Source organism: Pelophylax lessonae, assembly GCF_965119305.1.
Source record: "Pelophylax lessonae genome assembly, chromosome: 3".
Classification (NCBI taxonomy): domain Eukaryota; kingdom Metazoa; phylum Chordata; class Amphibia; order Anura; family Ranidae; genus Pelophylax; species Pelophylax lessonae.
In genome coordinates this window covers 113,493,738-113,507,270 of record NC_138770.1, presented here as the reverse complement: position 1 = coordinate 113,507,270, position 13,533 = coordinate 113,493,738, and positions in this window count along the sequence as shown.

Below are 13,533 nucleotides of genomic sequence, written 5' to 3'. Positions count from 1 at the left end.
CTGTCTTCTGTTAACCACGAGGATGCTTCCTGAGGTGTATTATTTATTTTAACATTACAAGCTGGGTTAGTGTAGCCCCCAAGTCTTTTGTGAAGACAGAAGAGAAGAATTTATTTAGCACTTTCGCCTTCTCGCCGTCCTCTGTGGCCAGATTCCCTTCATCATCTTTTATGAGGCCAATGTGTTCTGGTCTCGCTTTCTTACTATTTATATACTTGAAGAATTTCTTGGGAATTTTTTTTACTGTCTTCCGCTATGTGCCTTTCGTGTTCTATTTTAGCTGCCTTGATTTCGCCTTTACATTTCTTATTGCACTCTTTGTAATGTTGGAATGCTGCCAATGACCCCTCAGCCTTGTATTTTTTGAAAGCCCTTTCTTTAGTTTTAATATGCCTTTTTATGTTGGAGTTTAGCCACCCAGGGTTTATTTTAGCTCTTTTAAACTTATTCCCCTTTGTAATGCACTGGCCAATCCCTTTATTTAGTATGTTCTTGAAGCACTCCCATTTTTCCTCCGTGTTCTTTGTTCCTAGGGTTCTATCCCATTTTATATTGTCTAGCAAAGAGCGCAGATTAGTGAAGTTGGCTCTTTTAAAATTTAGTGTCCTTATGTTACCCTTGTGTTTCCTATTTCTATGATTTATACTGAAACTAATTAACCTATGGCCACTGTTTCCTAAGTTGCCTCATACTTCTATATCCGTAATCAGTTCTGTATTTTTAGTAATCAGTAGGTCTAGTACCGCATTGTTTCTTGTCGGTGCGTTCACAAGCTAACCAATGAAATTGTCCTGCAAAACATTTAAGAACTGCCGAGCCTTGGATGAATGTGCGGTTCCTTCTGCCCAGTCTATGTCTGGATAATTAAATTCCCTCATTAGAATGACATTTCCCATCCTTGCTGCCATTCCAAGCTGTGATAGGAGGTCCGCCTCCCCCTCTTCCCTCTGGTTTGGGGGCCTATAGCATACGTACAATATTACTTTCCCCATAGTGCCTTCCCTTTGAAGGCTCCCTAGCTCTATTATTAACCACTTGCCTACAGTGCACTTTCACCCCCTTCCTGCCCAGGCCAATTTTCAGCTTTCAGAGCTGTCACACTTTACTCTCCAACACTCAGGTACTCACCAACACTCAGGTACTCCTAACACTCAGGTACTCCTAACACTCAGGTACTCCTAACACTCAGGTACTGTCAACACTCAGGTACTGTCAACACTCAGGTACTGTCAACACTCAGGTACTCACCAACACTCAGGTACTTACCAACACCCAGGTACTCACCAACACCCAGGTACTCATGTACTTTTCAACTCTCAGGTACTCTCAACACTCAGGTACTCTTCAACACTCAGGAACTTTCAATACTCAGGTACTCTCAGTACACTACACCCTCAGTCAGTCTTCAGTCACAGTCTTTACTTACCTAGTCTGTGTCACTGTGCTCCTGCACAGCCGCCCCCTGTAACCTGTCACTGACACTTGCAGGGCTGGACGGTGAATCCTACTCACACAGACCGTCAGTCAGTAAGTCTCCTACTCTGCTCCCCTGCCTTTACTGTCACACTCCCTCACTCCCCCACACAGTATTTCCACTTACCCGCTGCCCTCGGTCAGCCTGTCCTCTGGATCTCTCGGTCCCACCCGCCGCTGTCGGAACCTCTCCCGGTCCCTTGATCTCCTGCCGCCGCTGGAGCCACTCACCGCTGAAGCCCGCTGCCTCACAGTCTCCGGGGGGCATAGACTTTCTTTGGCAGTGAGCCTCAGGCACTTTTGCAATGTACGTGATTTTGGTTAATTTTTTTTAGGCAACTGCTACCTGCATTTGAGATGCAATTAAGAAATAATGGCACCACAAGTGTGATACACATCTTGGCACATTTTTCATGTGGTGTGAATAGCAAAGCAAAGGCTGAGAGCTAACAGTCATGATAAAGGATTTGCATTAACATAATAATAAATCTTAATTTGAAATAAAAGCCCACCCACACCGACCCACCTCAGTAAGCCTTCATCAGGAACGAACCTCTGTTGCCCCACCCCCTCGAAGACAGATGCACTTTCCCCCCCAACCCCCTCATTTAGCCGTCAGCAAAGTGCACTGTAATTCCATTTTGTAGAGATCAATCTCACATTATCACATACTGCTTCAACCAGATGTGACTAATCCCTACAAGATACCACTGCATGCTACTTGTATAGCTTATTCCATAGGAAGCTATTTGTCCACCCTGATGAATGGTCAGTTGGTACTCCTAGTGATTGGTCACTAGCATGTTAAGCAGCACAAATGATCTGCTTAAAATCTCCTGTATACCTCTAGCCTGATGTCATACCTCCTAGAAAACTGATAAATCCTTTCGTTTATCTTAGTGTGCAAGGCTGTATCTTCAACCCCGCACAATCAATGTTCCAACCCGACAGATCTCAGCCAGTGGGTGTCAGCTACCACAGGTATGAGATTTTTGGTCAGATCAGGTGACTATTATCCAATCTCTATGGGCTGGTTTATGATCAACGAATGTAATAACCCAAAAACTGAACAGTGTCTATCATTGACAGAGGAATACATTCCTTCCTTTGACTATGACTTATTCTGTGAGACGTATGATATTAATAGATCTTTTCTTCTTTTTTTACAGATTTATTGCTGCAGAACTTCTCTGTGCTCTGCAATATCTGCACAGACGTGGTATCATTCACAGGTAAGTGTTTCCATCATGATCTTACTTCCATATTCACCATTCTTTATGACCCACTTCCAGCCAGAGGCATCATCCCGGTACCATTTTTATGAAAGTCGGCTTTCAGGTGGTAACGGCCGATGCGGCTCGGGAGCCGCTCGGTCATTACCCCAGCGAGAGGAAGGGGACGCCACCTCCCGCCGCTCTGCCCGGGTCTCCCGTGCCAACAGGAGACCCGAGCAACCAGCCGGAACCTCCGCTGGCTTGTTGGAGTCCCAAACAAAGCTCCATTCAGCCAGAAGCGGCATTCTCCAGAAGCGGCGTCCATGACGTCACCTCCGGGTTACTCGGCGGCTAAAGGCACCGAATTTGAAAAGTGACAGTATTCAAAAATGCTGTTTTCAGCATTTTCGAATGCATTGAAATTTAGTGGAGGGGTCTAGGGTCTTTTAGACCCCAGATCCCTCCATAAAGAGTACCTGTCACTGCCTATTGCTGTTTACTTTGCTTGTGACAGCAATAAAAGTGATCAGATTTTTTTGTTTTTTAAAACCTGTGCTAAAATTAAAAAAATAAATAAATGAAATAAATAGGAAAACAATTTTTTTAAAGCGCCCCCATCGTCGTGAGCTCGCGCACGAAAGAAAACGTATACGGAAGCCGCGCCCGCAAATGAAATCGCTGTTCAAACCACACATGTTAGGTATCGCCACGATTGCCAGAGCAAGCGCAATAATTAAAAAAAAAAAGAGCTACTCTGTAACTCTAAACTGGTAACTGTTAATACTTTTTTAAAGCATCGCCTATGGAGAATTTTATTGACCGTAGTTTGTCGCCATTCCACGGGTGTGTGCAATTTTAAACTGTAACATGTTGCGTATCTATTTACTCGGCATGACATCATCTTTCACAATATACAAAAAAAAATGGGCTAACTTTACTATTTAGCTTTTTTTAAATGCAGTGAAATGTATTTTTCCCCAAAAAATGGCGTTTGAAAGACTGCTGCGCAATACCGCTTGACAAAAAATATTGCAACGACCGCCATTTTATTATCCAGAGTCTTTTCTAAAAAAATATATATAATAAAGGAGGAAGGGTTCCGCGCTAAGGTCATACCAATGGCTGCAGCCTCCCTCAAAATATAACCAAAGGTTATACGGAAATGTAATGGGAATGGGAGGGATGGTGGCGCTGCCTAGGGAGAGATGAATTGATGTATATATATATTATATATATATGCATGGATTTCAAAGATTTTGTACCTTTGATTCTTATATATTCGCACTACCTCTGTGATTCATCACTGCTGTATTATTATTATTATTTATTTATTTGTGGTTCATCACATCATCACTTGCACTCAGTCACTTTATGATTGCACCTTTGTTTGGATTTCTTTGATAGTCTTATTTATTCATATCTACAGTGTATTTATGATATTCATCATAAATTTGTAGTGGCATTTTTATTTTGTAGCGCTTTATGATTGCACTTCTTTTGATATATTCATTCACCTTTTTATATATTTATATTTATTTATGAAATTTTTCACTGGTTTCTAGTGGCAAATTTCTGCCAGTTACAGCATTTATATGCACTTTATGACCTCTCAATTTATACTGTGATTCACATTTATTTTTGCACATTTTGACTTTTACTGTCACATTTAGATACCTCCCATCATCTGTTTTAACCTTGTAATCTATTCATATTTTTTAACATACGTTTTCCATATATACATCAGTTCATCTCTCCCTGGGCAGCACCACCATCCCTCCCATTCCCATTAAAATATGTATAATGTTTGGGAGTTCTAAGTACTTTCTAGCAAAAAATACTGATTTTAACTTGTAAACAACGAGTGTCAGAAATGGGCTCGGTCCAGAAGTGATTAAAGGCCAACACCACCCAACACTGGTACTCTAGTTGTGGATGGGTGTACAAGGAGTGAATTGCCCACTGCCAGTTCTGTCCCCTGCTGCTGAAGCTTTTCTGCATCTAAGTGAGGGAGCCTGACTTCCCTATACTGCATACATTTTAATTAAAAACAAAATCAAGCTAAGAATCTGTCTAATTATAACTGCAGTAATTGCAGATGTCCCCTTCTAACATGGCTCCACATCCCATTCAGCAACCCCACAAAACCAGCCACAGGTGCAAAGCTTGTCCTGGGCCCCATCAACCCCCATAAATCAGTAGAAGAAACAATATTAAGGCACACTCCGTCAATCTGCAATGTTTCTACAACTTTATTAAAGACATGTGGATAGAAACACTCCCCAGGCTGTCTCATTCCAATACGTATCGCCCCAAGTGAGATTTATTCATGCCACACTAAAAGAGCAAAATGTGACAGAGGAAGACAGCCTATGGAGTGTTTCTGCTCCCTTGTTTTCAATAATGATGTTAAAGCATTGAAGAATGACAGACTGGGACTTGACATGGTTTCTTCAACTGCAGTAAGCTGGGAACTGAGCTCATGAGGTTTATGCTGAGATTCATAAAGTGGTGCAGAAAGTTAGTAGGTGATCTAACCCGTTAGCACTAATCTAAACCTGACCTATTAATATTGGGTAAGCTTCGGTTTTAAACATTTGATCTGTAAACCTAACTCTCTCCTTTTATTTTACAGAGACTTGAAACCTGAGAACATACTGATCGACAGCTCCGGCCATGTTAAAATTGCAGACTTTGGCCTTTCTAAAGTCAATATGTTTGGATCCAAGAAAGTGTATAGTTGTGCCGGTACTCCAGGCTATATGGCCCCAGAGGTAAGTAGAAAACCACCCTTATTTTGCCCCTTTACCACTTCCATCTTCATATTATATATATGTTTATCAGCCATATCATTATAATGAAAGAACAAGAGTTTTGGAGATGAAGAAAGCAGGGTCACAATGATTGTGACAAGAAGCCTTAAAAAAGACAAGGGCCACACTTTGACCTGTCATTCCTACCAAATATATTTTAACTATTATTACTGTTCTGTGTATGGCTGATCATGTGCTTTATTTTATACTTACCTTTACTCTCTGTTTTCTCAGGTTTATAATGGAATACCCTACGATGCTATGGCAGACTATTATTCACTTGGTGTCATCCTGTTCCAAATGGCCACAGGAGAAAAACCAGAATCAGTTGGATCTAGGCAATACTTCTATCCAAGGAACATTCACCCTGACCTTCGAGATGTCATTGAGCGAGTAAGTATAGATAGTTTAGAATTATCCAAGAGCTATGCTTCCTTAGTCGTGTTTATGTAAAAAGACTCTTCTGCATTGAAGAGGGAGCTTACAGAAAGTTTTCTAGCATCTAGTACATTACCAAGTCCTGTATGTCGGGAACCCGGTCCCCCACTGTGCTTTGTGATTCCTTTCCCCAGCCCCCACCTCATTACTATTTGGTGTAGTGATGAAGGAGTTTGAGTCGTAAAGCACAGAGGGGATATCAGACTTCTGGAAGTGTTAAATACAGATATTTATGGCAGGATATTCACCACACAGGAGGTCAGCATTACATCTGAACTACCCATGTGACGTCCTGAAAACATGAGCTGTTGGAGGAACTTCTTGACTGGTTCAGGAATGCTACCTTAGATCCTTCCAGCAGATATATCCTAATTTAAAACTACACTAAGGAATTAAAATATATTCTGAGAAGTTTTTTTTATTTTAAAAATAGTCGACACTAAACTGGCTGATTTATCATTTTCTGTTAGTAACAATCTACTGTATGCTAAATTTCATATCTTTTTTGTTACAGCTTCTTCAAACATATCCAAGAGATCGCTTCTGGGCAGTGAAAAGACTGCGAGAACACCCCTTCTTTGGATCAATTAACTGGAAGAAGCTGGAGGAAGGAAAGGTCACACCACCATTGCGGATGCCAGAAGTAAGTCCATTTACAATTTATATAATTTGTGCACATACAAGGAGATCATTTCATAGGGAGCTGCATTCAGTCACTAGAAATTGCAGAATAATTATAAATCACAAAACAAAAAACGCTATATTGCACTTGCACTCCACTGCCATTTGTTATTATAAAATATCATTTTTAGTTCACAGAAGAATCAAAATATCAACTATAATGGTAACATTAGGTAGTGTTGTGTTACATATTATAAATACATCTCCTGGTTGGTATGTCCTGTATTTAATTATAAATCTGATTTATGTATTTTCTCATTACAGTGCCCAGCAATAGACACAACTGAGCAAATTGAAATGGAGGAACTGATTTCCTACAGAAGAATGGAAGCGAGAATTACACATGAGCAACAGAGATTGTTTGATGGCTTCACCTTCATAAGCAAGAAATGGAGAAGGATGCTGAATAGGAAATAAAAGAATGAGAGCTCATTCCCACCATCGCTTAGTGATGAGTTCGCACACAGTTTATTTATACCACCTGTTGGCTTGCAGTCCTTTGCTTGAGTTTGTGCTTCTAGGTACATCTCTGCTGGCTATCTACTAGTTTCCGTGTTCCTACGTGTATGACCTGGCTTTGGCTGACGACCTTCCTGGCTCTTGATTTCTCTTTTGGCTGACAACCTTCCTGGCTCTCGATTCCCATGGGCTTACGACTTTCTTTGACTACGGTTCCATCTATCCCTATCAGTTCCTCCGCTCCCAGGTCCGAACTCGCTCATCTCATGGTGGGGCGACCCTGAGGACCGCGACCTGGCGCCAACAAGCAGCAAAGTCCAACTCCACCATCAGGAGCTCTGGTGAATATCAAAATATCAACTATAATGGTAACATTAGGTAGTGTTGTGTTACATATTATAAATATATCTCCTGGTTGGTATGTCCTGTACTTAATTATAAATCTGATTTATGTATTTTCTCATTACAGTGCCCAGCAATAGACACAACTGAGCAAATTGAAATGGAGGAACTGATTTCCTACAGAAGAATGAAAGCGAGAATTACACATGAGCAACAGAGATTGTTTGATGGCAGTTCCTCCGCTCCCAGATCCGAACTCGCTCATCTCATGGTGGGGCGACCCTGAGGACCGCGACCTGGCGCCAACAAGCAGCAAAGTCCATCTCCACCATCAGGAGCTCTGGTGAATACCGGTTGGTGCTTAGACTCCGCACCTCAGGTTAGCCTGCGTCTTCCACCAGCGTGACCCTGCTGTACACTAGGCTCAGCTACGGGAGGCGTGACAGTGGGAGGGTTCTTATTCAAAACCTTGATTGTATTGATCCTTACGGGTCCTGAGGAAGTGATCTGACTGTGAAACGTGTAGACCCTCTATCTCAGGGACGTACATCGGTAGTGTAATGAAATTAAATGAAATTTCATTATACACGTGTATATAAAAAAAATGTAAGACAGAGTGCGATTGAAACAAAGCCACATGTGTGAGTAATGAACCTTTAATTGCACAAAGATAAAATGATACATAAGACACCCACATACTAGACATAATAAAATTGGAAAAAAAAAATATATATACATAGAGAAAGAGTGCGAACTATTGGGGCAAGGACTGTGACCAATAGATATACTATATATACCATTGCAGAGACCCTATGCAAGCAATTAGTAGCATGTTCACATAAGCAATGTGGGACTGCATACATTGAGCATTCACCTGTGTGAGGGAGACGAAGATATTATCTAGCTATCTTATCAGTGGAGTTCATGTTTTACTGTCTCCTCTGGACCACAGGGATTGTACTGTTGCTTCAATCCTTTTCACAATCTTCATGTTTGCTATATACAAAGAAAGTGGAAATGGATATATTGTGGATAATTCTGTGTGAGGGAGACGAAGATTCTATCTGGTCATTACATGGCTATACTTACCTATTTCTGAGTGTCTCCTCTGGACCACAGAGTTTATATTGCTGTTACAATTTTATCCATGCTCATCACTTCATTGCAACATTAAATAATGCTACCTCATTTTGAGCATTCATCTGTGTGAGGGAGATGAAGATATTATCTAGCTATCTCATCAGTGGATACATTCATGTTTTACTGTCTCCTCTGGACCACAGGGATTGCACTGTTGCTTCAATCCTTTTCACAATCTTCATGTTTGCAATATACAGGGAAAGTGGAAACGGATATATTGTGGATAATTCTGTGTGAGGGAGACGAAGATTTTATCTGGTCATTACATGGCTATACTTACCTATTTCTGAGTGTCTCCTCTGGACCACAGAGTTTATATTGCTGTTACAATTTTATCCATGCTCATCACTTCATTGCAACATTAAATAATGCTACCTCATTTTGAGCATTCATCTGTGTGAGGGAGATGAAGATATTATCTAGCTATCTCATCAGTGGATACATTCATGTTTTACTGTCTCCTCTGGACCACAGGGATTGCACTGTTGCTTCAATCCTTTTCACAATCTTCATGTTTGCAATATACAGGGAAAGTGGAAACGGATATATTGTGGATAATTCTGTGTGAGGGAGACAAAGATTTTATCTGGTCATTACATGGCTATACTTACTTATTTCTGAGTGTCTCCTCTGGACCACAGAGTTTATATTGCTGTTACAATTTCATCCATGCTCATTATTTTATTGCAACATTATATAACACTACCTTATTTTCCCAAGCTTTTTCAATCCATGGGAACAATGCTACAGACCTAGAACTCAGTTGGATTTTCTCTTGGAACATGTCATAATTACATGTTCACATTCCTTCTCTCTCTCTCTCTCTATATATATATATATATATATATATATATTTTTTTTTTCACACAGTTACTTTATATGTCTGATATTTATAGACTGCATTTCCACGGCTGGGCCAATGGCAGGCATCCCAATTGTGGAGAAGTTCCCCTTGTATATTGGAGACCTTGTAGGACTTGCTATGCAAATGTGTTTTGGTTCAGATACCATCCTAACTTCTGGGAACTTCCTTCTGTTGCTGTGGGACCCGTTGTCACAAATCAAGTAAGCATCTTATGGAATTACGCCACCTTCTGGGATGATGTTGCAAATAAAAGATGGACTGTTATGGCATGAGGGTAACATTTTTGTACCTGAGAACTTGCGAATCACTGCTCCTGGTCTCTGCCATGACCATGTTCTTGCAGGACATTTCGGAATTCACAAAACGTCTGAACTCTTACAGCATAGCTTTTGGTGGCCCAGCCTAAAGGAAGATTGTAAAAGTATGTTGAGACCTGTCTTACATGTATTTGAAACAAGACTAGCCAGACTAAGTCTTGGGGTCTGCAGAAACCTCTTCCGGACAGACCTTGGAACATGATTTTTATGGACTTTATTGTGGTAATTCCCTCAATCCGAAGGCCACACTGATATCTTTGTGGTCATTAACCGTTTATCGAAGATGACACATTTTGTACCCATGAAAGGCACACCGTCAGCTTTAGAGACGTCACAAATTTTTGTAAAGGAAATAGTGAGGTTGCATGGACTTCCTGTTAATATTGTGTCGGATCGTGGGGTCCAGTTTACCTCTAAACTTTGGAAAGCTTTGTGTGAGACCCTAAAGATCAAGCTGTCATTCCCCTCAGTATATCACCCACAAACCAATGGTCAAACTGAAATAACCAATCAGACACTGGAACAGTATTTACGCTGCTTCTCAGCTTTTTTGCAGGATGATTGAGTGTCACTGCTACCATTAGCTGAGTTTGTGTATAACAATTCTGAACATTCTGCCATTAAGCAATCTCTGTTTTTTGCCAACTATGGGTTTCATCCTTCATTCCTGACCATCATAGCTCCTGAATGTCCAAACCCACCTGTTCAAGATACAGTGAGCTTCTTCAGCTCTAATAACCAGCTGCAACAAGAAACAATGGCTACGGCACAAGAGACCAATAAAAGGTCTGGCAGAAGAGCCTGATATGATGAGGAAGGCCTCTCTTACACCTCTGACTCATTCCCACCATCTGCATGGCCTTCTGGAGAGATGACAATAACAGTAGTTTACATCATGCCCCCAGACACATACAGCCATAGTGTCCTCTTCACTCTCCTACCTTGGACAGGGCTGAGAGCAGGAGGCAGAACATTCCTGGATCGAGCGTGGAAGGCACAGCACAGCATTGAAGGAGTGTGGGAGTGAGGCTTCTGGGGTTCCTATTCCTAACCTTGACTGCATTGATCCTTATGGGTCCCGAGGAATTGATTTGACTGTGAAACGCATAGACCCTCTATTTCTAGGACATACATCAATAGTGTAATGAATTAATGTATCCCAAGTTTTTCAATGTAATTTAACTGAATATTTATAAAATGTGTTAAAAAAATAAAATGTGTTAAATTGTATACTCTCTGGGTGTTGATATTTTATGGTCGCCTAAGGTATAACTACAGTTCCGCTACATTTTACTCTTTGACTAGGAGTGGTGGTTTTCCATCTCAGCAGATCACTACCTTTCTACATATTCATTGTGAATGACATGGGTCAACATTACTGGATGACACAGATCTCTGTGAATGAATGAAACAGCTGTGGGGGTGGAGCCCTGCACAGCCAGGCAAAATTTAAAGAAGTGTGGCCAAAGCTCTTTTGGCCATACTTCTCATGTGCGTCACAGGAGTGCACTTAGATCTGCACTGTCCAGTAACCCAGACTAAGCTGACAGTGTACTAAAGTCCTCTGCTAGCTGGAATCACTGAGACAATCCAGACTCTGGTGGGATCCCAACGTTATTGTTGGGATCCACCTAGATGCCTAACATGCAGCTGGCTCAGCCTATCGGCTCCCCGCTGAGTGCCTCAGCCAGCTGTTCTCACCCCCTCCCCAGCCCGGTTCTCCAGTAAGCACTGAAGGGGCAGAGCAGAAGGTCGGTGACTGACAGTCACTGCTCTCTGCTCACTGAAGACCGAGAACTGAGCGATCAGCGGCCATGTGATTGCTTGGTTCTGGGTCTTACAGCACCCGAAACCTGGTACATACTGGCCTTTTATGTTTACAAAATTTTTATTAGAAAGTAGTAAAAGGTGGTACAGAAAGATTAACATTTTACAATAGTACCAAAGCATCTTAATATAAAGATATTGACATAAGTTATAGGTCTAGACAGTAATAGTCTAAATGATAGCCATGTATCAATCATTTCACAAAGTGAGAGTAGTGGTGCCAGAAACCTGTATATTTTCAAATCTAGAATATAAAAAAAAACATCCGCATTGACATAACAGTGAATGAAACAAGTGGGTAGGGGGATTCATTGAAAAATTGGCCAATGATCTGACCAAGGTGACCATTTCCTATCATAATAGGGAGTGGTGTGGTATAAGGTATGAAAAAGTATTTCCACTCTGTTTACGGAATCTATCCTGAGTTTAACTTGGGACAGTGGTATCGACTGGGATCTTGTAACTTTCTTTAAATTGTCTATACAGTCATTCCAATTCAAGATACCGTGCTCTTAAGAGCAATTATTTTGCCATTTTAATCTGTATGGTAGCGAGTCAGGTACTTATTCAGGAAGGTATAGATTTTGGAGAAGAGACCTTTGCCTCTAGGTTTGTGCAAGCAAATGTCTTCATACAGAGAGGGGTTTAACCCCGTATCTATCTTAAACTGGGACATTTAAAAATGTTTGATCTGTAAGTAGTGGAAAATTACTTTGTTTGGGGCTGAGTCTTTAGCTTGTAGGGATTGAAAGGAGATAAACTCAGAGTCCTCAACCAGTTTATGTTATGATAGGGTTTTAGAGTTTATCCACCAGGTAAAATCAGAATAATTGGTGATGCCCGAAGGAAACACCGGGTCTCCTAGAAAGGATGCATGAGGTGGAGCCTGAGATGCTAATGAGAGTTTCCTTTTGTAAGTCTTCCATTCTCTGTGGAATCCAAGGCGCTGTAAGATAGCTGCTAGATATTCCCATGTAACACTATCAAATGCTTTATGGATATCCAGGCTTAAAAGGAGAAGGCGGGAGGAGGTTATGTTGGCGTCTGGGATTATATTAGTGGCCAGTCTTATGTTGTCTGTAATTTGGAGGTCCGGGATAAAGCCTGATTGATAAGGGGAGATTAATGTGGATATGACTTCTGCTAACCTGTTAGCTAGTAATCTACCAAATACTTCTGGGCCAGGGGCAGATCCTGTTTTGAGAGATTTAATAATATTTCTAATTTCTTCCTCTGAACAGAGTTTAGAGATTCTTGTTGAGAAGGCGATAATGTGGGGCGTTGAATGCCTGCCATCCATGAAAAGGACGTAGAGGGAATGGAGGAGGTGGGACTTGAAAATAACTTTGCATAACATTTTTGAAATATATCCAAGATTTCTGATGAATTGGACGCCATATGGCCTGAGGGGGCATGGAGTTTATAAACATGGGATGGTTTAGGTGTCTGATTAAGTTCCCAAGCAAACATTGCAGTATAGGCGTTACTATAGAGAAGGAATTTAGCTTTAGACCAACGTAGGGCTTTCTCCGTTTCGTATGATAGTAGGGAGTCTAATTCTATTTTTTTTCCTTGAATTTGAGCGGGAAGAGTAGGGTCCTGATTATGATGATGGGATTTGTATAATCTTTCTAAATCTTGGGTGAGTGATAATATATTCACCCATCTTGTTTTATTGCGATTGGAGGCTAATTTAACGAGATGTACGCGAAGTACAGCCTTATGGGCTGTCCATATTGATGTGATCGCAATGTCAGGAGTGGAGTTTAATCTGAAGTATTCCTCAATATGTGAGGTAATGACTTGTTGTGTAGCAGGATCAGACAAAAGGGATTTGTTCAATCTCCATGAATAGGGGGTGTTAGCTAGACCAATCATGGAGGTTGTGAAAGTTGCTATGTGATGGTCTGACCATGTACAAATGTGAATAGAAGCGTCTTGAGAATTTGCTAAGATGATAGGGGTAC